This window comes from Scyliorhinus torazame, chromosome 18, assembly GCF_047496885.1.
Source record: "Scyliorhinus torazame isolate Kashiwa2021f chromosome 18, sScyTor2.1, whole genome shotgun sequence".
Classification (NCBI taxonomy): Eukaryota; Metazoa; Chordata; class Chondrichthyes; order Carcharhiniformes; family Scyliorhinidae; genus Scyliorhinus; species Scyliorhinus torazame.
In genome coordinates, this window is record NC_092724.1 from 64240269 (window position 1) to 64264666 (window position 24398).

Below are 24398 nucleotides of genomic sequence, written 5' to 3' on the forward strand. Positions count from 1 at the left end.
GTACTCAGCACGTGGTGACTGTGTGAGTGTCTTGTTAATGAGGTCCTGGCCTTGTCCCGTCTCCAGATGGACTGGCCAGCAGGTGTCGTGTTTCTTGTCTTATACTGTGTCTGCTCTTGTCTGTGATTGGCTGTCGTGTTATGTGTGCTAATTGGTCTGTTGGTCTCTCTGTCATGATGTGTGTGTTGTGATGTGTGTTTGAATATCATGACAACCTTGATGGCCATTGGGAGCGGGTGTCCTCCCCCATACCTCCATGGTGCCAGGTGTGCCATTGTCTGGCAGATATGTCGCACTGTCTCTCTGCTCAGCGGGAGTCTTCGATGGCATGCCGGGCCAGGCAGGTCCTCGAATGACAGGCGGTGCCGATACACATGAGGCCTCATGTGCTGCCTCCTTGGTACCTCTCCTCCTCGGCCTGTTGGCCTGCCGGCTCTCCGACCTGGAGGCTGCTGCCTGTCCCTCTGCTCCATGTTCTGCTGCTGCAGCTTCCTCCTCCTCGAGCAGCTCCAGCTCGTACAGCCTCAGGGCATCCCCCAGGGCTGCGGCAACTAGCAGGAAGGCCACCATTGCTGGTTAAATTCCAATATCCATTGTCTGCAGGGGGTAAAATGTCGACATGTTAGCATGGTGCATACTCCCGTGCCCAACCAGGTCCAATGGGCTACATGGTGTCCCCAGTTGGCACAGCGGACTCTGCCCCCGCATGCCACAACCCCCCTATTCCTGCACCCCTGGGCCAGTCGGTGGTCAGCACCTTGGGGGCCTCTGGCCCTGGTACCCCTCCCTGATGCCAAGTATACCATTGGCTGGCACTGCCCTCACCAGGAGTATGCACCGTGGCCCCCATAGGGGCTACTGTGGGTGTTGTCCTGGGTGGGCTACCAGTGGGTGGTGGCCGGGTTGAGGGGAATGATGGTGGGGGTGGGGGGTGGCAGAGAGTGGGGTACAGGGGTGGGGGGTGAGGGCACCCATATGGCTGGTGTCACTCTGCAGAACCAGGGGCTAAGGTGGGTGGTCACCAACAAGGTGGCCGCGGTAATGTCCCCCTCCCCTGGCCCTGGCAGGTCGCCCCACACCCCAGCCAGCCCGGCCAGTGCACGGTATGGCAGCCCACAGTCACGTCTCTCTGTGTCCTACCTCCTCTCTCTCTCCCTTATCAGCCACCACGCTGGTTTCACAATTTTTAAAAGCACAATTGAACCACGCCATTGGGAACTCGGTCCATCGGAGGAGGAGAATGGCGGAGGCCCCAGAGTATACCAGGTCAGGCCCGCTATGATATGCAAACGCTGTTTACTGTATGTGTGTTCCGGTACGTATTGACACCGCTGTCGAGGTGACGGAGAATTGCGATTTTGGCCTCTGAACCTATTCTCCGCCCAATCGCGTTTTGCAATTTTGGTGTCAGCAAACGGAGAATCCCACCCAGTAACTTTCCTGGGTTCAAATCGTAAGACTCTTCAGACTCTATAGAAAATTACAGTGCAGCCTCACAGTGTTCTTTATGCCTGATCAGTTTCGAGAAGCCCCATACTACCTAATTACTGTATAATTAACTCGTCAACTAAGACATGTGGGATTTATTACATAACCCATCATTTCTTAAAAATAGCCCATAGTAAAGAACTCTGTTGGATACAGAACAGCAGACTGCTGTTAACCCTTATTTAACCCTTTCATTGCTAATTCTGCAAAGTATTTCTGATGTTTATAGGTCTTTTAAAACTGCAATACATCTCAAATCACATCCGAATTGTTGAAGGGCTTTAGAATTGTAGGGAATGTGTCAGCATAACAAGATCCTGGGCAGCACATTGGTGCAGTGGTTAGCACTGCTTCCTCACGGCACCGAGGTCCCAAGTTCGATCCCGACTCTGGGTCACTGTCCGTGTGGAGTTTGCGCGTTCTCCCCGTGTTTGCGTGGGTTTCACCTCCACAACCCAAAAGATGTGCAGGGTAGGTGGATTGACCACGCTAAATTGCCCCTTAATTGGAAAGAATGAATTGGGTACTCTAAAATTTAAAAGAACGCATAACAAGGTCCCACAAACAGCAATGAAACAATTTGTGGACTTCCACGACAGCAAAACCGGTGCCGCACTGTGCGGATTCAGCTGCTGTTAAGGGGCTTGCCCCGGCGCCACATGGAACACAATCAATTCCAATGAGAAACTGTGCGGGATTTGCTGGTTTCACGATTGACACTCAGGAGGCTGACAAGCTGCAGCCGCATAAACACATTTCACTCCCCCTACACACCATCCCAGCTAACAAGATGGCAGCAAGGAGAGCGGTCCCACGATTCCCTGACGTCGAGCTTGAGACCCTCCTGGATGCCATGGAGGAGAGGGGGGGCCACCCTGTGCCATGGCCTGGGAAGGAGGCTGCCAGCCGCCGGTGTTCACCGTGCCTGAGCACAGGTGGCAGAGGCAGTAAACGCCACGAGCAACACATTCCGACTGATCAGCAGTGCCGTAAAAAACTGCACAACCTCCCCAGGGCGGCCAGGGTGAGGAGGCAGCAGAGTGCCCCTCGCACCAATCCCGGTCCGATACACCCGTAACCTATCCTCCTCAACCCAGACGGCGTCCGAACCCCCACCCGGCACCACATGCCAGCACCCATACCAGCCGCCATGGCAGGATGCCCTGGCCACTGAAGACACCAGCTACTCACCCACTGGGCTGCGTGCATCAGACTGACTGACGCTGTGCATTTTCTGTTTGCTGACCCCCCCCCCCCCCCCCCCCCCCCCCACCTCCCCCCAGAAGGCCATCCATAACGGTAGGGAGCAGGAGAAGACTGGAGGGAGAATCTCCGTAGCTGCGGCCCCTCACCACGGCAGAGCAGGGCGTGGTCAGAGGTCCCCAGAAAAGGGCAGTTGCCGGGGTGGAGATAGGCCTAGGGCGTGGAAGTGAGATCTTGCTGAGCTGTAGTTCCCCATGGCACGCGTGTCACCCCCCCCCCCCCCCGCCCCCAACAGCACCCCCACCCTCACAGCCACAGCCAGAACCCAGCATAACTAGCAGTGATGATGACACCGAAACAGAGGGGACCCATAAGCTCAAATCCCAAGAGATCCCAGAGCTTGAGTCCAATGTTGCCACCCATTTCCCATCACAGCTGTCTCCAATGACCTCCAGCATCCCAGAGACACTCACCTCGGACAGGAACTTTAGTGAAGAGGCTGCTGGGACACTGTCTGATTCTCACCACACAAATGCTCCGGTACAGCAGGTGGAGGTCATCCTGAGGGGGCAAACGGTCAGAGGGTCGGCCGACCCCAGGGATTAACTGCCGTCCAGGCGGGTTTCAGGCTTCTGGACCGGACAGTTCCATCGATCGTGGAGATGCAGTCGCAGAGCCAGGGACTACCTGAGGGGTTGTCGGTGAGCACCAGTACCTGCAGGTGCAGTTGGAGGAGACCAGCTGCGTACAGGAGCAGGAGGTGGTGCGTGCCACCAGGCCAAAACCGCACGGGTGGCGTCCATGGTGGAGGCGTTGCAGGTGAGGATCAGCATGTTTGGACTGGGGCGTTCTGTGCAGGCAGTGGCTGAGGCCCAGGTCAGGGCTGCCTTCTCACAAGCAGCCATGTGCCAGAGTCACGTGGACATTGCAGCGGCGCTCCTCAGCATGGCCCAGTCACAATGGACCATGGCTGAGAGCATAGGCGGCATTGGCCTAGTGTTGGCCAAACATGGCACAGACTTAGAGGGAGGTGGCCCAGTCCCAGAGGGAGATGGCGCAGTCACTGTCTGATGTGGCGCAGACCCAGAAGGTGGTGGCACAGTCGCAGCGTGATGTGACGCAATCCCAGATGGATGTGGTCCACACCCTGTGCTCCATGGCCTGGAGAATGCAGACTCTGGCGGGGGATCTCCAAGACTGGCAGCGCCAGGTGGCAGGGGAGCCTCAGAGATTGCTCCGCTCACAGCCCCATCCCATGGAGTAGCCCGGGGGACCATCGGGCACCAAAAGGGAGGAGGAGGTGTTGGGGCCCATGCTGGTGACTCCCTCAGGGGAGGTGCCAGAAGACTGCAACACCTCGGATTCCCCCCCTCCCCACCCTGGGCAGCGGGCTGAACAGGGCGGCACCACACCACCTGGGACACCCGAGCAGCAGCAGGGCCCATCCAGGCCGGGGTGCACCAGAGGTCGCTGCCAATAGGGACCCAGGTCACAGGGCAGGAGTCATGACAGGCCGCCTCCTTTCCTTATGTACTGTCTGGGGATCCACCTAGACATAGCGTTAGGCCCATTGGGTCAGAAAATGAGACACTAGTTAAGTTGGATCGGTGCTGGGCACAGGTTAGTGATAGGGGCTAGGGCACGTATCTGTATATATGTTGTCACATTAAACACCTATTCACACTGTTACAACCTGCCTCGGAGTTCTGTCAGAAGGATGGAAGGGGTGGGTTGGTCTGGGCTGGCCACAGAGGGGTCATGGGGGGGAGGGGACTGTGCGGACGTTGGGGGTGGATTTAGCTCAGGGACTGCAGTTCAGCCGGCGTTAACCGCTCCGGTGTCGTCCCCCCCCCCCCCCCCCCCCCCCCCCCCCCCCCGCCTTCCCCGCACCTGCTGTCCCAGGGAAACAATAGGACTGTGTGATGGAATGACCAGCTTGCATACAAGGATCACCCAGACGAATGGTGGAAAGTGATACCGTGGGTGTTGTCAAATGATGCAGAGCATCAGAGCTCATTGCAGAGCGAGTTGTCATCATCCTCCACTCCATGGGGCAGACCAGCTGATACTGCCAACCCAGGGCCCACACCATTGCAGTGCGGCGGGGCGAGTAGGTGTCATGGAGGGGGTTGCAGGGGGAGGGGTGGCGGGGTGATGTGGGGTTGGGATGTAGTATCTGTGCCTCTGGCATTCATTCTCTTCCTCCAGCACATTGTCTCTCTTCTGTGCGATGTTGTGGAGGGCACAGCAGGCCGGCATGATGCGGGCGACCCTCCCAGCTTCATACTGGAGGCTTCCTCCAGAGCAATCCAGGCACCTGAACCACATCTTCAGGAGGCCGAAGCACAGCTTGATCACGCTCCTGATCGCTGCATCAGCATCGTTGTAGCGGGTCTCCGCCTCAGTCTGTGGCCTCCGGATAGGCATCACCAGCCACGACTGCAGCGATTAACCCCTGTCACCCAGCAGCCAGCCGCCCAGCCGGGGGCATGCCTCCAAGAGGCCGGGAATCGTTGAGTGTGCCAGGATGAAGGCATTGTGCACCCTGCCTGGATATTGGGCACAGATGCACATCTGACGGTCAGACACTAGCTGTACATTCATCGAGTGGAACCCTTTCAGTTTCTGTAGAGCAGCCTGTCATCTGCGGATGCTCATCGGGCGACATTCATCCCGTCAATCACCCCCGGACATGGGACATCTCGGTGATGGCGCCGAACCCCGCTGCCCGGGCATCCTGCTGGGCTTGGTCCACACTGAAATGGATATATTTTGCTGACTGGGCATATAGAGCCTCTGTGATGGCATGGATGCACCTGTGCAGCGAGCTCTGTGAGAACAGATCCACTTGGCGGCGGGAAAGACCCTGCGGCGTAAAGGTTCTGGGCAACCGTCACCTTGATGGCCACCGGGAGCGGGTGCCCTCATCCATTTCTCCATGGTGCCAGATGTGCCATCTTCTGGTAGAAATGTCGCACTGTCCCCCTGCTCAGCCAGAGTCTTTGACAGCATGCCCAGTCCAGCAGGTACTCGAATGACAGGCACTGACTGTACACACAAGGCCTCATTCAGCACCGCCCTTCCTCCTCCTTGGCCTGTTGGGTAGTCGGCTCTCCATCCTCAGTGGCTGTGTCCTATTTTGCTGCTGCAGTTTCCCCCACCTCAGGCAGCTCCAGCTCGAACAGCCGCAGGGCATCCCCCAGGGCTGCGGCGACTAGGAGAAAGGCTACCATTGCTGGTTGAATTCCAACATCCATTGTCTGCAGAGGCTTAAAGGCCAACACGTTAGCATGGTGCGTACCCCAGTGCCCAACCAGGTCCAACGGGGTACTTGGTGGTCCCAGTTGGCACTGCGTATTCTGACCCCCCCAGCCCTCTCCCCATCTCCCACCCCTGGCCCAATCAGTGCCCAATATCATGGGGGCCTCTGGCCTTGGCACCCGTCCCTGCTGCCAGAGGTATCATTGGCTGGCGCTGCCCTTGCCAGCATTATGCTCCGCGGACGCCTTCTGGTGCCCTCCCTGTAGTGGCTACTTTGGGTGGGTGCTTGCGGTTGAGAGGGTTGGTATGGTGGAGAGTGGGATGCAGAGGCAGTGGGATGGGGGCACCCATACGGCAGGTGTCACTTTACAGAACCAGTGGGCAGTGTGTGTTGTCAGTGAGATGCGCAGCAAGATAGCTGCCTTGCAGGCAGTGGTGGTCCATGCCTGGGCACCGCCCCAGTCCTGTGGGGTCACTCCGCCCCATGGCCCTTCCCCCGTCAGTTCTCCTCCCCGGCCCTGGCAGCGCCCCCCGCACCCCAGCCAGCCGGTCCAGCGTCAGGGCCGGCATCCCATTGTCCCGCCTCTCCGTAACCTACCTCCTCCCTCTCCCTCATCAGCCACAGCGCCAGTTTCATGATTTTTAAAAGCACAAGTGAACCTCGCCATCGGGAATTCGCCGCAGTGGAGGTGAAGCATTGCGGAGATATCGGGTCACGCCCGCTAATGATGTGCCAACTGTGTTTACGTATGTGTGGTGTGGAACGCATTGACACCACTGGCAGGGTACTGGAGAATTGCAATTTGGCATTAAACCGCCGCCCACCATGATTCCTGCATCTAAATCGATTCTCCTCCCAAACGGGTTTCCCGATTTCGGCGCAGCCGACAGAGAATCCCGCCCCAGATCTCTAAGTGTCGTTTGATAACCATAACCCACCGACTCGGGGTGAAAATGCTCTATTTAAATCAAGGCTCATGACTTCAATTCCTTTGCTAATTGTATTGTATCCATTGCAAAAACTCACATATTTACCCTGCACTGCACATCTCCCACCTTACACTCTACCCCCCCACACCCGCCCCGCCTCCCCCAAGCAGAGGTGCAGGGGCCAGGGGACCATATTGTAACTGTAGGCCGCTCTGTTGCAGAATTTCACCTTTGCATACCGGCTGTCAGCTGTGGTCACTGTCTATCTTTAAAAGATGTCTCGCTTTTCATACAGTGTGGCAAGATGGAAGTGCCCTCCTGGCGCCCTCCTCCTGCGGCAGCAGCTTCCTCTGCTGGTGGGGCTGCCATCCTGCCAAGGTCACCGAGCAGCCAGCCCTCTGATATGGCCTGCTGATCATGGAGGGTGGATGTAGAGGCTCCCAATTCGGAGCTCGCCTCCCATTAAATTGCGTCAGTATGCACGGTGCTAGCAAATACGGTGTCCCAACCCAGAACTAGTCCCAACCAGTAATTACTTTTAAAGGGCAATAGATCCCACTCCTTCAGGTATGACCTAATAGCTGGCAAGAGTGAGCAGTCCCACTCAGGACATCATAGTCGATGCTAATTGTTCGGTAATGCCCAACATACATTGGGCATTGTGGCCACTTTTATGAAATGCCGGTTAATGTAATGAATTATTCTTGCCTCAATGCTGCTTTGTTTCATGAGCACTCCCTGCTCATGAATTCTGAAGTAGATTATACCGCCAGGATGTATTATCCTTCCTGCCATTCACTGCAGGGAGAGATACAAGTGTACAAATTGTAAAAGCACTCGCATTGTATTAAATCTTCGCTTTGTATGCAAAATCAAATTACACGTTGGAAACCAAAGATCTGAATTGGAGAGTTTTCCCTGGAGCTTAAATTTCCTACTGCATGCTGTGGCAACCAGAGCTCAGAGCATCAAAAGCAACATGGAGAACTACAGTCAAATATCAAAATATGCGCCCTACACAAAAAAACGACAAATAATTTATCGTAGCTCTCAGTGTGATTGTTCAATGGAGTTTAGGAGGATGAAGATGGATCTCATTGAAACTTACAGGATACTGTGTGTCCTAGGTAGAGTGGATATGACGAAGATGTTTCCACTTGTAGGAGAAACTAAAACCCGAGGATACAGCCTCAAGCTGAAGGGACGATCCTTTAAAACAGAGATGAGGAGGAATTTCTTCAGCCAGAGGAATCGATGGAACTCATTGTCGAAAAAGGCTGTGGAGGCCAAGTCTCTGAGTGACTTTAAGACAGAAATAGATAGGTTCTTGGTTAATAACGAGATCAGTGCTTATGGAAGGAAGGCAGGAGAACAGGGATGAGAAACATATCAGCCATGATCGAATGGCGGAGCAGATTTGATTGGCTGACTGGCCTAATTCTGCTCCTATATCTTATGGTCATATGTTTCGTTGTTCATAAGTTCATAAGATATAGGAGCAGAAATAGGCCAGTGGGCCCAACGAGTTTGCTCCGCCATTCTATCATGGTTGTGGTGGGGGCAGGCCATAAAATATAGGGAACCATTCCAAAGCCCATTGACTTCGGTGGGATGGGAATATCCCGCTGGTGGGAATGGCTATAAGATTCCACACTTGGTGTTTTTGTATGTTGGTGAGGCAGGCCTGTGTAAGAATGTTAGTTTTGATTCAGTGGTGGGTGGGGGGCACTTTTATCTCTGGTCAGAAGGCCGCCAGTTCAGGTCCCACTCCAGCAACTTGAGCACAAAAGCTAGGCCGACAATCCAGTGTTGTACTGAGGGAGTGCTGCACTGACATAGGTGCAGTGTCCTGGCCACATTTCATTTTTCACACCAGTGATTATACATTAATATTACACTTCATTGGTCGATCTCCTAAGGTTCTGAAAGACTTTGGGCTGGATTCTCTGGCTCCCCAGACACATGTTTCTCAGCCGCATGCCATTCACTGGCGGCGGGATTCTATCATCCCGCCGCTTATCAATGGGATTTCCCATTGAAATTACCTCGGCGGGGGTCGGGGGTGTGTGCAGCCAATGAGAATAGAGTATTCTAACAGCCAGAGTACTCCAGCCATTGCATATTGCAAGTGTTCCTTTGCACTTTACTGTTCTCAGCACTATCGCCATCAAACTCTCTTAATGTGGGGGTGATACAAAGCTGCTTCTTGCCTGTTACAACAATATGCCTCAGGATTAAAGTTAGATGAGCACTCCTGGGAGGCCAAGTTGACATTATATACTATCCTCATGAGGCATTGTTGTAAGTCCATTGTAAAATATGTCAGGGACAGTCTGGGCTCTTTATCAAGTTTTGAATGGCTCAAATGGCCACACAGGAAATTTCCAGATTGTTTGTCCCTCCAACTGACTTTCGTTTAATTTGGCTTTCCAAAGTACCAGAATATTACACCACCCTGTGTGGACTGCTCCTAACAGTAGTTATACTGTTGGACGGAGCATTGAGCACTGAATAACTGAGTTTGTAACAAAGGCAATGTCATAATTGTGGAGAATTTTAATCTAATTTTTCGGCTAGAAAATTGAACTTGGCAAAGGTCATACAAATGTACGAATTAAGAAGAGGAGTTGGCCATTCGGCCCCTTGAGCCTGCTCTGCCATTTGATAAAGTCATGGGTGACCTAATTGTAGCCTCAACTCCACTTTCCTGCCCACCGTTTATAACCCTCGACTCCCTAGTTTATCAAGGCTGTCTAACCCAACCTGAAAAATATTCAATGACCCAACCTCCACTACTCTCTGTGGAAGAGAATCTCACAGGCCAATGGCCCACTGAGAGACAAAAGAATTCTCCTGATCTCCACCTTAAATGGGAGAGTGTTTATTTTTAAACTGTGCCTCCCAGTTCATGGGCGGGATTCTCTGCTTGCCGACGCCAAAATCGGGAAAGGCGATTGGGCGGAGAATCGGAGAGTTTGCCAGCTGCATAGCTGTCTTTCCAGCTGTGGCAATGGTGTTCCGTGCCCGTCCAACCTGACACCACAGCCCACCTCCTGGCCACTAATGATACACAAACAACGTTTACTGTACATGCATTCTGGACCACATTGACGCCGCTGTCGAGGGGACAGAGAATTACGATCTGCCGTCCAATCGGCGTCCCCCGCGATTTTAGCGCCGGAACGTATTCTCCGCCCAATCGCGATTCCCGATTTCAGCATCAGCCAACGAAGAATCCCGCCCCATATTTATTGCAACCTCCCTCTGATCTCATTTGAGGGGTCTGCCATTGTATGAATCAATGATGAGCATTGGCTCACCTATAAACAGGTCAAGGCAGCGGGTGATTGAGGGGGGGGGGCGTCATCCCGACTCTCTTACCATCTACCACAGCTGTATTTGTGGCTGGGTGTCTGCTGGCACGATCGAGGATCTCCATGCCCAATGGGCACCACGAGGGCTGGAGTGTTTCATTGACCCCTTTAATCACATCTTGGTTGCATGTTTTACGTTTCCTTTGTGATTTATTTTTCATTGATGCTGTACCCCTTTAAGGGACAGCTCTTTAAATTTACCCCTTTGTTTATTTGATTCAGTTTAATCGGTTGTCCGTTGTGCTCAAAGAAAGTATGAAAGGGAACAGAGAGGGTTTGAAATGTTATGGTAGAAGACAGGTTTCAGACTTATTCTTTCACTGTTATTAGGAATTAACAGGCTCCACATTCCCATTACAACAATCTTCCCTGTACACACTGAAACCAGGTACAACGAGTAGCCAGGAGGTCGAATGCTTGCACATTGCCATGTCGATTGGTCATTTGGGAGATGGCAGAGGGTTAATCTCACAAGACGGTGGACACGTCTTCTCACCCTGCCCAAGTGAGCCTTCTAGGGCCTCAGTCCTCACACCCCAGGTTGCGGATACGCCCACCTCGCCCTCAACACAAGCACAATCCTGTCCCTAACTGCCCACCTCTGCCGCATGCTCCTCAAACTCTGTGAGGGGCCTGAGTTCAGGCACCCTCCTCTGGTTTGTGATCTCTCATTGTTGTTGTGGCCGATCCTGTCCTACATTAAGACAAATGGACAGACTGTGATGACCAGGATGCTATGTCCAGAAGTACCCCCTCCGCACTTTGTCACTAAACTTGCGGAAAGTCATCTGTTTTCCTTTAGGGACCATCGCTCGCTACGACCACGATGAATGATGTGCGAAGTTGTGGTTGAAAAATAGCACCCTAATAAATGATCTGATGAGGTCACATCGAGGTGAACTAATTACAGCCTGTCCTGCTATCAGATCTGACATGAATCATGTTCATGTATCTCTAATGACCTGAAAAAGCATTTATATAGATAGCAAATAGTGTAGGTCCCAGCACTGAGCCTTGTGGCAGTCCACTGCTTACAGCTTGCCAACCTGAGAATAATTCATTTATCTCCACTCTCTGCTTCCTGTTAGCCAACCAATCCTCTATCCATTACTTTGTAGAGTGAACTTTGATACAGCACATCGTCAAATGCCTTTTGGAAATCCAAGTACACCACATCTACTGGTTCCCCTTTATTCTTATTACTTGTTATTTCTTCAGAAAAAAATGATCTGTCAAATATGATTTCTCTTTCACTAAAATGATGCTGACTTTGTCTGATTTCATCCAGGTTTTCCAAGTGTCCCGGTAAAACCTGCTTGATCATAGATTCTAGAACTGGCCTGTAGTTACCTGCAACATCAATGCCTGCCACGGGCGGGACTGAAAAATCTCGGCCTAGGGATGGAAATTTCCCATTTGATGTTGCAACGAGCAGGATATGTGGGGTAGGCAAACCCCTCCCCCCTCCTGCCCCTGCGGAGCTGCCCAGGCAGTACTAGGGATCATTAATAGGAGGCAATGCCAGGGTACTGCCCAGACATGACCCTCACTGCCCTGAGCAATGCACTCACCTGAGATCCTCTGGTGGGTTCTGCCTGCCAGTGCACGCCGTGGGAGATCTGTCATAATTCACTTCAATGCGAGAGGCCGCAAACCTGGATGGATAATGTAATGGGATGATGGGATATCGGACATAAATGCCTGATAATTAGATGTACATTTATTCTAATTGGGATCCAAAAATTGAACATTGGGATTCACATGACGTCACTGGTGGGGGTTCCGGGCAATTATGCCAAGCCTTTACGTCAGAGTCAAACGCGATTTGGGCCTCTTGCAGGATATGCGTTCCCATAGTCGATCCCGCCTAATGGAAACAGGAGCGAAAAATCTCCTCCTAGATTTCTAACCGTGGTAGCTGCAGAGATAATGGATGCAATGATTCTGAATTTCAAAAATTCCCAAGATTCTAGTTGTTGGGAAAATGCCGAAACCTGTTGTTAAAATAGGGCAGAGAGACTCCAGTGATTGTCAGCATCAAATTGCATAAAAAATTAAATACTGAAGGATTTTGTTTCTGCTTCAAATTAGATTGCCATTTAGTGCCACAAATGCATCTAACGGTTGGATAATTCCGCCGCACCCGCCGCGAGATGCAGACAATGGAGAAGTCCATTGACCTCGGGCAGCATTTTCTGGTCGCCGGGTGGGCGTGGCCAGAGAATCCCGACCCAATTGTCCTTTTTGTAGATTCTGGGGAAAGATATTTTAGTCTGAAACCACAGTAAATCGAAGACTTTACCACTTCTGTTCACCTGTTGAGTGTCTGTTTAATACATCTGTTTAACAATTTGTTAGCTTAGCCGCAATCAAGAGAAATAGGGCGGGATTCTCCGACCCCCCGCCGGGTCGGAGAAATACCGGGGGGCGGCGTGAATCCTGCCCCCGCCGGCTGCTGAATTCTCCGGCGCTGGGGTTTTGGCGGGGGCGGGAATTGCGGCCCGCCGGTCGGCGGCTGCTAGCAGCGACCCCCCCCCGGTGATTCTCCGGCCTGCAATGGGCCGAGTGGCCACCCGTTTTCGGCAGGTCCAGCCAGCGTAAATCACAACAGGTCTTTACCGGCGGGACCTGGCTCCACGGGCGGCCTGCAGAGTCCTCGGGGGTGCGCAAGAGGATCTGGCCCTGGGGGGTGCCCCCACGGTAGCCTGGCCCGCGATCGGGGCCCACCGATCCGCAGGCAGGCCGGTTCCGTGGGGGCACACATTCTCTCCACACCGGCCGCTGTCAACCTCCGCCATGGCCGGTGCGGAGATGAACCCCCCCTGCGCATGCGCTAGGATGACGCCAGCACACGCTGGCGCTCCCGCGCTTGCGCCAACTCGCACCGGCCGGCGGAGGCCTTTCGGCACCGGTTGGCGTGGCGCCAAGCCCTTCCGTGCTGGCTGGCACGGCGCCAAACACTCCACCACTGGCCTGGCCCCTGAAGGTGCGGAGGATTCCGCACCTTTGGGGCGGCCCGACGCCGGAGTGATTCACGCCACTCCTCGGCCCCGGAGTGGCCCGCCCCTCCAGCTCGCGGAGAATCCCGCCCATGCTTCTTCTATAATCTCCCAAAGTTGGTGAGGATCACACAAGACCAAATGACATGGATGGTAGCCAGAGTGAGGAAGAACTTACCATTATATAACCTTTTCATGACCTGAGACATCCCAAAGGGCAGCACGGTAGCATTGTGGATAGCACAATTGCTTCACAGCACCAGGGTCCCAGGTTCGATTCCCTGCTGGGTCACTGTCTGTGCGGAGTCTGCACGTTCTCCCTGTGTCTGCGTGGGTTTCCTCCGGGTGCTCCGGTTTCCTCCCACAGTCCAAAGATGTGCAGGTTAGGTGGATTGGCCATACTAAATTGCCTGTGCAGACTGGATGGGCCGAATGGCCTCCTACTGCACTGTAAATTCTATGAAAGATGACACAAGTAATGATTTACTTTTGAGGTGTAGTCACTGTTCTCATGTAGGGAATGTGTTGACCAATGTGAGCACAATCTGGATACCTTAACCACAAACCATAATTAGGCAATGCCAAATAATCTGTTTAAGTAATGTTGGTTGGAGGTTGAATGTTTTCCCAGTATACCAGAGAGAACATCCCTGCTCTTGTTTGAATAGCGCCAAGGAGTGGTTACATCTTTGTTTGAGGGAAAACAGGCCCTATCTCAATGACCAACAGTATCACCAATATAAACTTCCAATGGTATTGCACTGAAGTGTCAACTTAGATTCTATACATAATTCTCTGGCTTGCAACTTGAATCCATAAATTTCTGACTCCGTGACAAAGCTGCAACCAATGAGACACAACAAAATGGAAAATCCTGACAACGCCTTTCAACTAGCAAGTAGAACTGAAATAACTTGCCGATAATAGATTAACCGATGATTTTAATTGGTTGGTTAATGCATGAGGCACAGCTGAATCCGAAAGCTGGGCCATTACTGTTGTCAGGTTACTGCTGTCTAAAGGTTTGTGTTTTTTCCAGAGCCAATATGTTGTGCAATTTATCTTCAAGCCCAGCTCTGATCCTGATTAATTGAAAGTCATGATGTGGGAAGAAAGGAGCAGATATCAGTGTCTATACAATGAATCTCAGGCAATTACAATCCTCTTTTATACATTCCAATAATCTGTTCCTTGTTAACTCATTTACTGCCCATTGAATCCTGCTGCCCTTCCCTCTAGTCTTTGTCCTCACTCCATCGCTATTAATAACCTGGTGTTCCGGCACCCGAACCAGACCCCAATTTATATTGGGAAGCTGGACAAGATCCCAACAATTTTTCAATTTGTAAACTGTGAGTAAAGGATACTTCACCCCCAGGAGTGATTTTCCTGTGAGTAAAGGATACTTCACCTCCAGGAGTGATTTTCCTGTGAGTAAAGGATACTTCACCCCCAGGAGTGATTTTCCTGGCAAAAGGGGATTTTTAATATTAAAACAAACTTTATTATTACCATCGGGTTGACCCCATTAACAGCCAAGGGAAAACAGCTTTTCAATTAGCAGGATTTAGGATTTGTTTATTGTCACGTGTACCGAGGTACAGTGAAAAGTATTTTTCTTCGAGCAGCTCAACAGATCATTATGTCCATGAAAAGAAAAGGAAATAAAAGAAAATACATAATAGGGCAACACAAGGTACTCAATGTAACTACATAACACCGGCATCAGGTGAAGCATACAGGAGTGCAGTGTCAATGAGGTCAGTCCATAAAAGGGGCGTTAAGTCTGGTAACAGCGGGGAAGAAGCTGTTTTTGAGTCTGTTCTTGCGTGTTCTCAGACTTCTATATCTCCTGTCCGATGGAAGAAGTTGGAAGAGTGAGTAAGCCGGGTGGGAGGGATCTTTGATTATGCTGTCTGCTTTCCCCAGGGAGCGGGAGGTGTAGATGGAGTCAATGGCACGGAGGCAGATTTGTGCGATGGACTGGGCTGTGTTCACGACTTTCTGAAGATTCTTGCGGTCCTGGGCCGAGCAGTTGCCATACCAGGCTGTGATGCAGCCCGATAGGATGCTTTCTCTGGTCCATCTGTGAACGGTGGTAAGAGTTAATGTGGACATGCCTAATTTCCTTAGTGTCCTGAGGAAGTATAGGCGCTGTTGTGCTTTCTCGATGGTAGCGTCGACGTGGGTGGATCCGGACAGATTTTTGGAGATGTGTACCCATAGGAATTTTAAACTGCTAACCATCTCCACTTCAACCCCGTTGATGCTGACAAGTGTGTGTACAGTACTTTGTTTTCTGAAGTCAATGACCAGCTCTTTAGTTTTGCTGGCATTGAGGGATGGATTGTTGTCGCTGCACCACTCCACTAGGGAAAATTGTATCGGGATGACCAGAGAATTCCGGCCACTATATCTAAAAATCTATTTTATTCTTCATAATGGCCAGCCCACTTAAGCCTGGGTAGGTATGAATCAGAGCCATCATAATCCAAGGGAGTGACAGAGGCGAGGACGACATGGGGGAGGGGAGAGAGGAAAGGGGCGGTGGGAGAGGGTGGGGTGGTAGGAGAGAGGGGGGAGAAGGGTGGCAGGATAGAAGGAGGACAAAGACTAGAGGAAGAGAGAGTGGTTGAAATCCATCCCCGGAAGGGGTGGGAGGTGACTGGGAGGAGGATCCAGTACTACAGTTCAAGCTAGTTTGATATGGATCGAAGCGGGACTCCCACTCTCTCATAAAATATAATGGAACCACCTTGCCGGCCTCCCCTTCAGCTGCAATGCCAGGTGAGAACGGGTGCACAGCACCATCTTAAAATCGTCATCAGATTCCTTGGTATGTCAGCAGACTCGAATTTACACATTACAAGGGCTCAGGCAGGTACTTGGACCACCCATCGCAAGTCCTGAGGAAAGATTGCGGCAGCACCAGAAATGGCTGGAGAGGGATGGCAAATGATTATCCATCTGTTCAAAGGTGAGGCTGCCCATTTCTGCGAGGTGACTGCTGTAACATCGTCCCTCTGTACCGCTGTATAACTATGTAATATTCTTCACCTCGGTCTGGAAACAGAGCTTTGGGCCCCTGCAGGGGCTAGAATAACACCTGGAGGTGGGCAGGGATTAAAACTAGCTTTGCTGGTTGTTGTGCCCATTCCCCAGATCTGCCATTTTTGCAGAAGAGGAGTTGAGGGGAGGGGCTGCAGGACCAATAGCCGCAAGTGGTGTGTTGTTGGAATGGCTCAGTGAGCCTATTGAAGCCAAATAAAGGAGGCCAACTGGGATTTTTCTGTTGGCCTCCAGGTTCCCGCAGGCATTGGAGGCCAGTTTTAGAGCCTGGAGGTCAGTTTAAGAGCCTGGAGGTGGTCTCTCCATAGCAGGTTGGAGATCAGTACTCCAGGTAGTCTTGGATGCGCTCCCTTCCTGCCTGGGTGCAGGAACAGACACTGCCTGCCCTGTAGAGGAGCTCATATTCCCCAGTCACTATAGTAGCCTGGCTGGAAGATCCATCATTTTATTTAAGATTTTGAAAAATTCGAGGGAGGTTGCCTCCAATATGAAGCACTTTCTTGCTTTTATTTTATTTACTCATTCAAGGGATGTGGGTGTCACTGTCTAAGCCAGCATTCAACAAAAGAAAGATGGTGATTAGCGAAAGCAAGCAGCAAAGACATTGGGCGAGATTCTCCGACCCCCCCGCCGGGTCGGAGAATCGTCGGGGGCTGGCGTGAATCCCGCCCCCGCCGGTTGCCGAATTCTCCGGCACCGGATATTCGGCGGGGGCGGGAATCGCGCCGCGCCGGTTGGCGCCCCCCCCCCCGTGATTCTCCGGCCCAAATGGGCCGAAGTCCCGCCGGCGTAGATTAAACCACCTACCTTACCGGCGGGACAAGGCGGCGCAGGCGGGCTCCAGGGTCCTGGGGGGGGGGCGCAGGGCGATCTGGCCCCGGGGGATGCCCCCACGGTGGCCTGGCCCGCGATCGGGGCCCACAGGCGGGCCTGTGCCGTGGGGGCACTCTTTCCCTTCTGCCTTCGCCACGGTCTCCACCATGGCGGAAGCGGAAGAGACTCCCTCCACTGCGCATGCGCGGGAATGCCGTCAGCGACCGCTAACGCTCCTGCTCATGCGCCGCCTGGAGATGTCATTTCCGCGCCAGCTGGCAGGGCGGAAATTCATCCGGCGCCAGCCTAGCCCCTTAAGGTTGGGGCTCGGCCCCCAAAGATGCGGAGCATTCCGCACTTTTGGGGTGGCGCGATGCCCGACTGATTTGCGCCGTTTTGGGCGCCAGTCGGCGGACATCGCGCTGATACCGGAGAATTTCGCCCATTAGGTTTCAGAAAAATAGAGTGATTCCGGAATGAGTTTTTCCATCCGGTATGTGATTCTTAAGAAGATTATTGTCTTAAGGTCTGGCCTTCTTTTTACTTCTGAGTGGTTTAACTAATTTATAATTCACTCAATTCGGCCAAACTGTCTGTTTTATCAATTTTATCAATTTTAAGAAGTATATGTATTTAAATATCTTGGTGCGACTTTCCCATACACCTGCATCTATCATTAAGTAGAAAAACCCAGTTTTTGCTGGGAAATTATGGGCGGGATTCTCCCGCAATTGGTGGGGCGGCCCGTACTGGCGCCAAGGTCGGCGCGAACCACTCCACGTCAGGGCTAGGCCGGTGCTGGAGGGCTGCTGCTGGCCGGCTCAAGTTGGCGCATGCGGAGGACTGCCAGCGTGTTCTGGCGCATGCACACAACTGCCGGCGTGTTTCCTGCGCATGCGCAGGGGGTTCCTTCTCCGCGCCGGCCATGGCGGAGCCTTACAGAGGCCGGCGCGGAGGGAAAGAGTGCCCCCGTGGCACAGGCCCGCCCACAGATCGGTGGGCCCCGATCGCAGGCCAGGCCACCGTGGGAGCTCCCCTCCCCGGCACCAGATTCCCCTGCGCCGTCCCGCAGACTCCGCTAGACGGCCGACAAGCCAGGTACCCGGGATGGACCATGTCCATTTCACACCGGCGGGACTGGCCGAAAACGGGCGGTCGCTCGGCCCATCGGGGCCCGGAGAATTGCCGGGGGGGACGCTGCCAACAGACCCCGACCAGCATGGAGCGATCCCTGCCCCCGCCCGAAAACCGGCGCCGGAGAATTCGGCAGCCGCCGTCGGAGCAGCGGGGCGGGATTCACTCCGCCCCCCCGGCCATTCTCCGACCCGGCGGGTGGGGTCGGAGAATCCCGCCCTCTATCTCTAGACTGGCTGTTTCCATTGAAACGGAACTAATCGTCCTGGACAGCCACCCAGTTTTTAACATACAATGGGGCCTTTTGTTAGTTGACGTAAAATAAGGGCAGCACGGCAGCATAGTGGTTAGCACAGTTGCTTCACAGTTTTTACCGCCGGTCGGAGGACATCGCACCAATTGCGGAGAATCCCACCCCTGTTCTTCATTAAGGACATCCTCACTGAAATCTGTCACTGCTGCTGACACAACTGTAACCTCGGAACATGGTGAGGATGACATTGCCAGTGACCATGGCCATGAACGCATGTTTGACTAGCTGCTTCCAGGGTGCAACTGAATATATTTGCAACATCTCTCAGTATTCCATTCACCATTGCATAGGGGAGGTCACTGAGCCTTTTATTAAAAGGGAGCAAATTACATTTCATTATCTCTTTCCAGCGACAAGCAGCTAAAGTCACCAAACAGCTTTGCAGACGTAAATCCCAAGGTATAGGGAGGCTGTAGACTCTGATGAACAACAAGCATGAAATCAGGTTTTGCAATAATTGGACAGCGACCAAAGAGTACGCATTGTGATGTGTGATTAACCAGTGCCCATTGATTGCAATGCCTGGCTGAGGGCCCGGACAACCATTACTGTTGTTGAAACAACTGTGCCCCCAGGAAACATTGTTTGATTGATAGATCAGGCTTTCTGATCTCTGCAGTCAATTTCACAATGTTTATTTACACAAGGTTAAGTGGTTTAAAGGGCTTGCGTTTTCGTTATGGAAACTTGAAAGGACCTGGATGGTTGACAATTTTATTGCCCTCTAGTGAAATGACTTTTTTAACATAGAAAGTTATGAATTTTTATTTAAAGTTATTAGAAAGTTCTGATTTTTTTTCCCAAAGTTATTTTTATACATCCTACTGTTACTTTAGTGTTCACTGGTTCTATGGGCATGGTCAAAAGGCATGGCAGTGTCTTAGCTTGGTATGATGGGCCATGGGGGTTGGTTGGAAGTGCAGAGCTTGATATTGGGGCATGAGGGGCCATATTTGGGCAGAAGGCAACAGCTTGACATCGTGGATATGACAGGCCTTGAAGGGTAGATGGCAGGACATTGTTTGGAATTGACGTCATGAGGAGGACCTTTCAAATTATCTTATAAAACTTTCCCTCACTCAACACTCCCTCAGTATTGAACTGGAGCATCAGTTAGGGGCTCAGCACAACTTGTTGTATTATCACTTGAATACACACTCTTCTGAATGAGAGGTGATAATGTTACCACGCACCTTAATCGTGCCTCCACAGCTTTAGAAACTGAATTATTCGGGCAAGATAATGGCCATGATTATCCGTTTGGGAGACTAAGGGCAGGATTCTCTGATCCTGAGGCTAAGTGTTGACGCAGTCGTAGACGCCATCGCGTTTTATGACGGTGTCAACAGCTCCCCAGGAGCAGCGATTCTGAGCCCATCAGTAGGCCAGCATGGCACTGGAGCGACCCACGCTGTTTCAGCTGCCGATACCGGCGTCAAATGGGCACCGCGGGTCTGTGCATGCGCGCTGCGACTGGCACGGTTGTGCGCATGCGCGGTGGCTTCCTTCTCCGCGCCGGCCCCAATGCAACATGGCGTAGGGCTACAGGGGCCGGCGCAGCGCAAAAGAGGCCCCCAGCCCGAGAGGCCCGCCTGCCGATCGGTAGGCCCTGATCACGGGCCAGGCCGCAGCGGAGGCCCCCACCCCCACCCCCCCCCCCGAGGTCAGACCCCCCCCCCCTTCCCCCCCCCCACCAGGCTGCCCCCGAAAGGAGCACGCCGATGTTCCGCCGGGTAAAACCACACGTGGACAGCGCCGGCAGGACTCGGATTTGTTTTGCGGCCACTCGGCCCATCCCGGGTGGATAATCGCCGGGAGTCCGAGTAGAGCGGCCCTCGGCCGGCGCCACGCTGCGCCAATGGCACCGATTCTCCGCTCTCCGGCAAATCGGCAGACCGCCGTCGGGGCGGCGTTGCGTGATTCGCACCCGGCCCGGCAATTCGTCGGCCCGGCGTGGGCTGAGAGAATCCCGCCCTACGTATTGACATTGGGACTGAATTGTGTGGGGTTCACTATCCCACTTGGGGGTGATATTCAGGAAGCGAGTCAGGACATGCTAGTGGGCCAGCACTCTGCCTGTGAATCTGGAGCAATTCCCATTCCTGCCGGCCTCTGATTTGCTGGGGCCAGAATTGGTGCTGGAGAACCTAACAAACTGGAGCTGCTTATGAGCACTCCACTCGCCACACACTCTCTTCCAGCCCAGAAGACGGCTCCATGGAGATCTTCCCTCAGTTGTAGGCAGCGGAAGCGCATCTTTAGGATGCCAATGCACCACTCAAAGACGCTCCTCATTTTTGCATGGGCATCTTTATAATGGGTCTCCGCATTCGTCTGTGGCCTCCGAACAGATGTCATTAGCCAGGACCACATTGGGTACCCTTGTCGTCAAGAGCTAACCCCTCACCCGAGAGAGCGCCCTAACGTTGTTAGGAACCAGCGGGTACGTCAGGATATATGCTCTGTGCATGCTGCCAGGGTATCGGGCATGATGTTCAGTTGGTGGTCACACATTCAAGGAGTGGAAGCCCTTCCTATTGATATAGGGCATCCTCTGATGCGCCAGTGCTCATAGGGGTTCATGTGTGCCATTGATCACCCCCTGGACCTGGGGCATGGCAGCGATTGAGGCGAATCTTGGTGCCCAGGCATCCTAGGCTGCCTGGTTCAGATTGAAGTTTATATAGCCTGCTGCCCGGGCGCATAGGGCACCCATTACAGCACGGATTCACCTGACTGTGGATATCCTCAAGATCCCAGACAGGTCCCCGCTCAGCGCCTGGAAAGACCCAGAGGCATAAAAGTTCAGGACGACCATCACCTTGACGGCCAAAGGGAGTGGGTATCCTCCTTCAAACCCTTCGGTGCCAGGCGCACCCCCGTCTGGACATATGTGGTGCATGGTCTCCCGTGTTAGCCAAAGTATTCGGTGACACACGCAGTTCGGCAGCTCCTCAAAGGACAGATGCTGATGTTATACACATGCCCTGATGCGGAGCCTCATTTGCACCTCCTCCTCGGCCTGTTGGACGGCCGGCACTCAAGCCTCACCGGCTGGCCCATGCTCTTCTGGGGCAGACTCCTCTTGTGCATGGTCGTCCCCAAGCAGGCCCGGTGCTCCCAGCCTCCGATCGTCCACAACGGCAGCTCAGGCAGGTAGACAGCGAGCATTCCTGGCTGTACTCCGAGATTCATTCTATGCAGAGGGCAAAAGTGGACGTTAGAAAGATGAATATTCCCTTGCCCATCCAAAACAATAAGACTCCATGGTGATCCTGAGTTGTACTTCAGCTCCACCCTCCACATGTCATTCCCCAAACCCACCCCCGCCCTTCAGCCGCTTTCCGATATGTTGTCATCCGCACTGCATCCCTGTCCCCATCAGTGAGTGGAACAAGGCCTGTGATGGGGGAGCCTCTATGCTCACAACACATCCCTAACAACAGGGCTACCAGTGGCTGCCGCAACTCATGTCAGCGATAGGCTCAGCAGCCCCTGTCCTGTTTCCCCAGTGGAGTCTACTGTGGGTTACCTCATTGGGTGGGCCGTGTGTTATCCCGACAGCAGGGTGGCGCCTGGTTGTGGTGGAGAAGGTCACCGTGTGCCACCAATCGCATCCATGTGTGGGCAGATCCTACAGATGGGGGTGAGCGAAGGAAGTGGGCATCTGCTGGGAGCTTAGCAGCAGTGTGGTGTGGATCCTGGGTGTGAGGCACAGGTTGTGACAACCTGTCTGGAGCAGGATGGATGGGGCCAGGAGCAGGGCATGGAGACAGCTGGTGGTCCTACAGGGCGGCTAGCTGGAAGTGTCACTGATGGGGCCTCTGGTCTGAGTGGGGCAGTGTGCCAGGGAGGGTGCCAAAGGCCACGGTGCATGTGTCCTTTATTTGGGGTGAGCTCTGCTATTCCCCTGCTTCCTCTGCAGTGGAGCTGCGCTTCTGGGGCGAAATTCTCCCCAAACGACGCAATGTCCGCCGACTGGCGCCCAAAATGGCGCCAATCAGGCGGGCATCGCGCCGCACCAAAGGTGCGGAATGCTCCACATCTTTGGGGGCCGAGCCCCAACATTGAGGGGCTAGGCCGGCGCCGGAGGGATTTCCGCCCCACCAGCTGGCGGAATCGGCCTTTGTTGCCCCGCCAGCTGGCGCGGAAATGACATGTCAGGGCGGCGCATGCGCGGGAGTGTCAGCGGGCGCTGACAGTTTCCCGCGCATGCGCAGTGGGTAGAGTCTCTTCCGCCTCCGCCATGGTGGAGACCGTTGCGGAGGCGGAAGGGAAAGTGTGCCCCCACGGCACAGGCCCGCCCGCGGATTGGTGGGCCCCGATCGCGGGCCAGGCCACTGTGGGGGCACCCCCCGGGGTCAGATCGCCCCAGGACCTCGGAGCCCGCCCACGCCGCCTTGTCCCGCCGGTAAATAGGTACTTTCATTTACGCCGGCGGGACAGGCAATTTCTCGGCGGGACTTCGGCCCATTCGGGCCAGAGAATCGAGCGGGGGGGCCCGCCAACCGGCGAGGCCCGATTCCCGCCCCCGCCGAATATCTGGTACCGGAGACTTCGGCAACCAGCGGGGGCGGTTCACGGCGGCCAACGGCCATTCTCCGACCCGCTGGGGGGGTCGGAGAATGACGCCCCTGATGGGTGAACTGAGGAGTGGCAGCACCTGGTGTGCCACTGATTGAACTTGGTCACGCCCATCCCGTTAATGATTCAGCTGGGATCTGAGTGTTTCTAACCTTTGCATCCACATGACATCTGCCTGAGAGGGGCAGAGCATCGTGGAAGGGCGGAACATACAGTGTCCAACCCGCTAATCACATTTAAATGCACGCAAGTGCCAGTTGTACATGCAGCCGCAGGCATGGGGCGCAAACCTCATTTTCACTGCCAAGGACTGGGTCATGGTGCCAGGCGCAAACCTCGATTTGCGCATGACGCCCGATTCTCTGCGTGATCGCGATTCGCGTTCCCGGTGTTGCAAGGCGGAGAATCCAGCCCAATGTTTCAGATTTCAAATTTCCAACATCTGTCTCAAAAATGAACTATCTACAATGTGTACCTGTGGTTGTAAATGTGACACAGGGAGTGGATGAGTGTGCAGGAGACTTGGGAGTGGTTTGTATTTCTAACACACGAGACAGATAAGAAAATGTGTTTAGCTGAGGGGCACAGTCACTTAGTCAACAGAACATGGTGACATTGTTGCAAATGGAAAATATATCTATTGACTTGAACTGCTGATCAGTTTGCCAGGGTAGAGCCACATCCATATCCTCCAAAATCCCAGAAATCAGCTGCAACGTCACTGATTCCTCAACATCTGCAGCCTCATTAAATCTGTACACATCCACAGGTCACGTGGCCTGTAGGGAATTGTCTGAAAGATGAGTGAGCCGGTATTGATGTTCTCACAGCTGTGTGATTTAATGGGAATTGCCTGGAGGTGGTTATATTTGCATAAACGCACAGGAGGTGAAGAAAATTACAAGATTAAAAATAAACCGCCAGCCGCCCTTGCGACTGAAACTGGTCCCTGTGTTTAGCACGAGAAGCAATTGGAAAGAAAATTAGATGTGAATCCTCTTTACCGTAATAAAAACAAATTGACATCTGGTAAATTAAATGGATAACATTTGGGCTCATTTCATGAGTTCTGATGGGCTCTTTTTTTTGCTTGTGATTCATTTAATAATTCCGAGGACATATATTTTACTCACTAATGGTTTCTGGACCACGTGGCAACACGTTAGCCAGCTAAATGTTGGCACCAGTAGGGCACAGTGCCAGGATAACCAATTGGCAGTGCCATGGGAT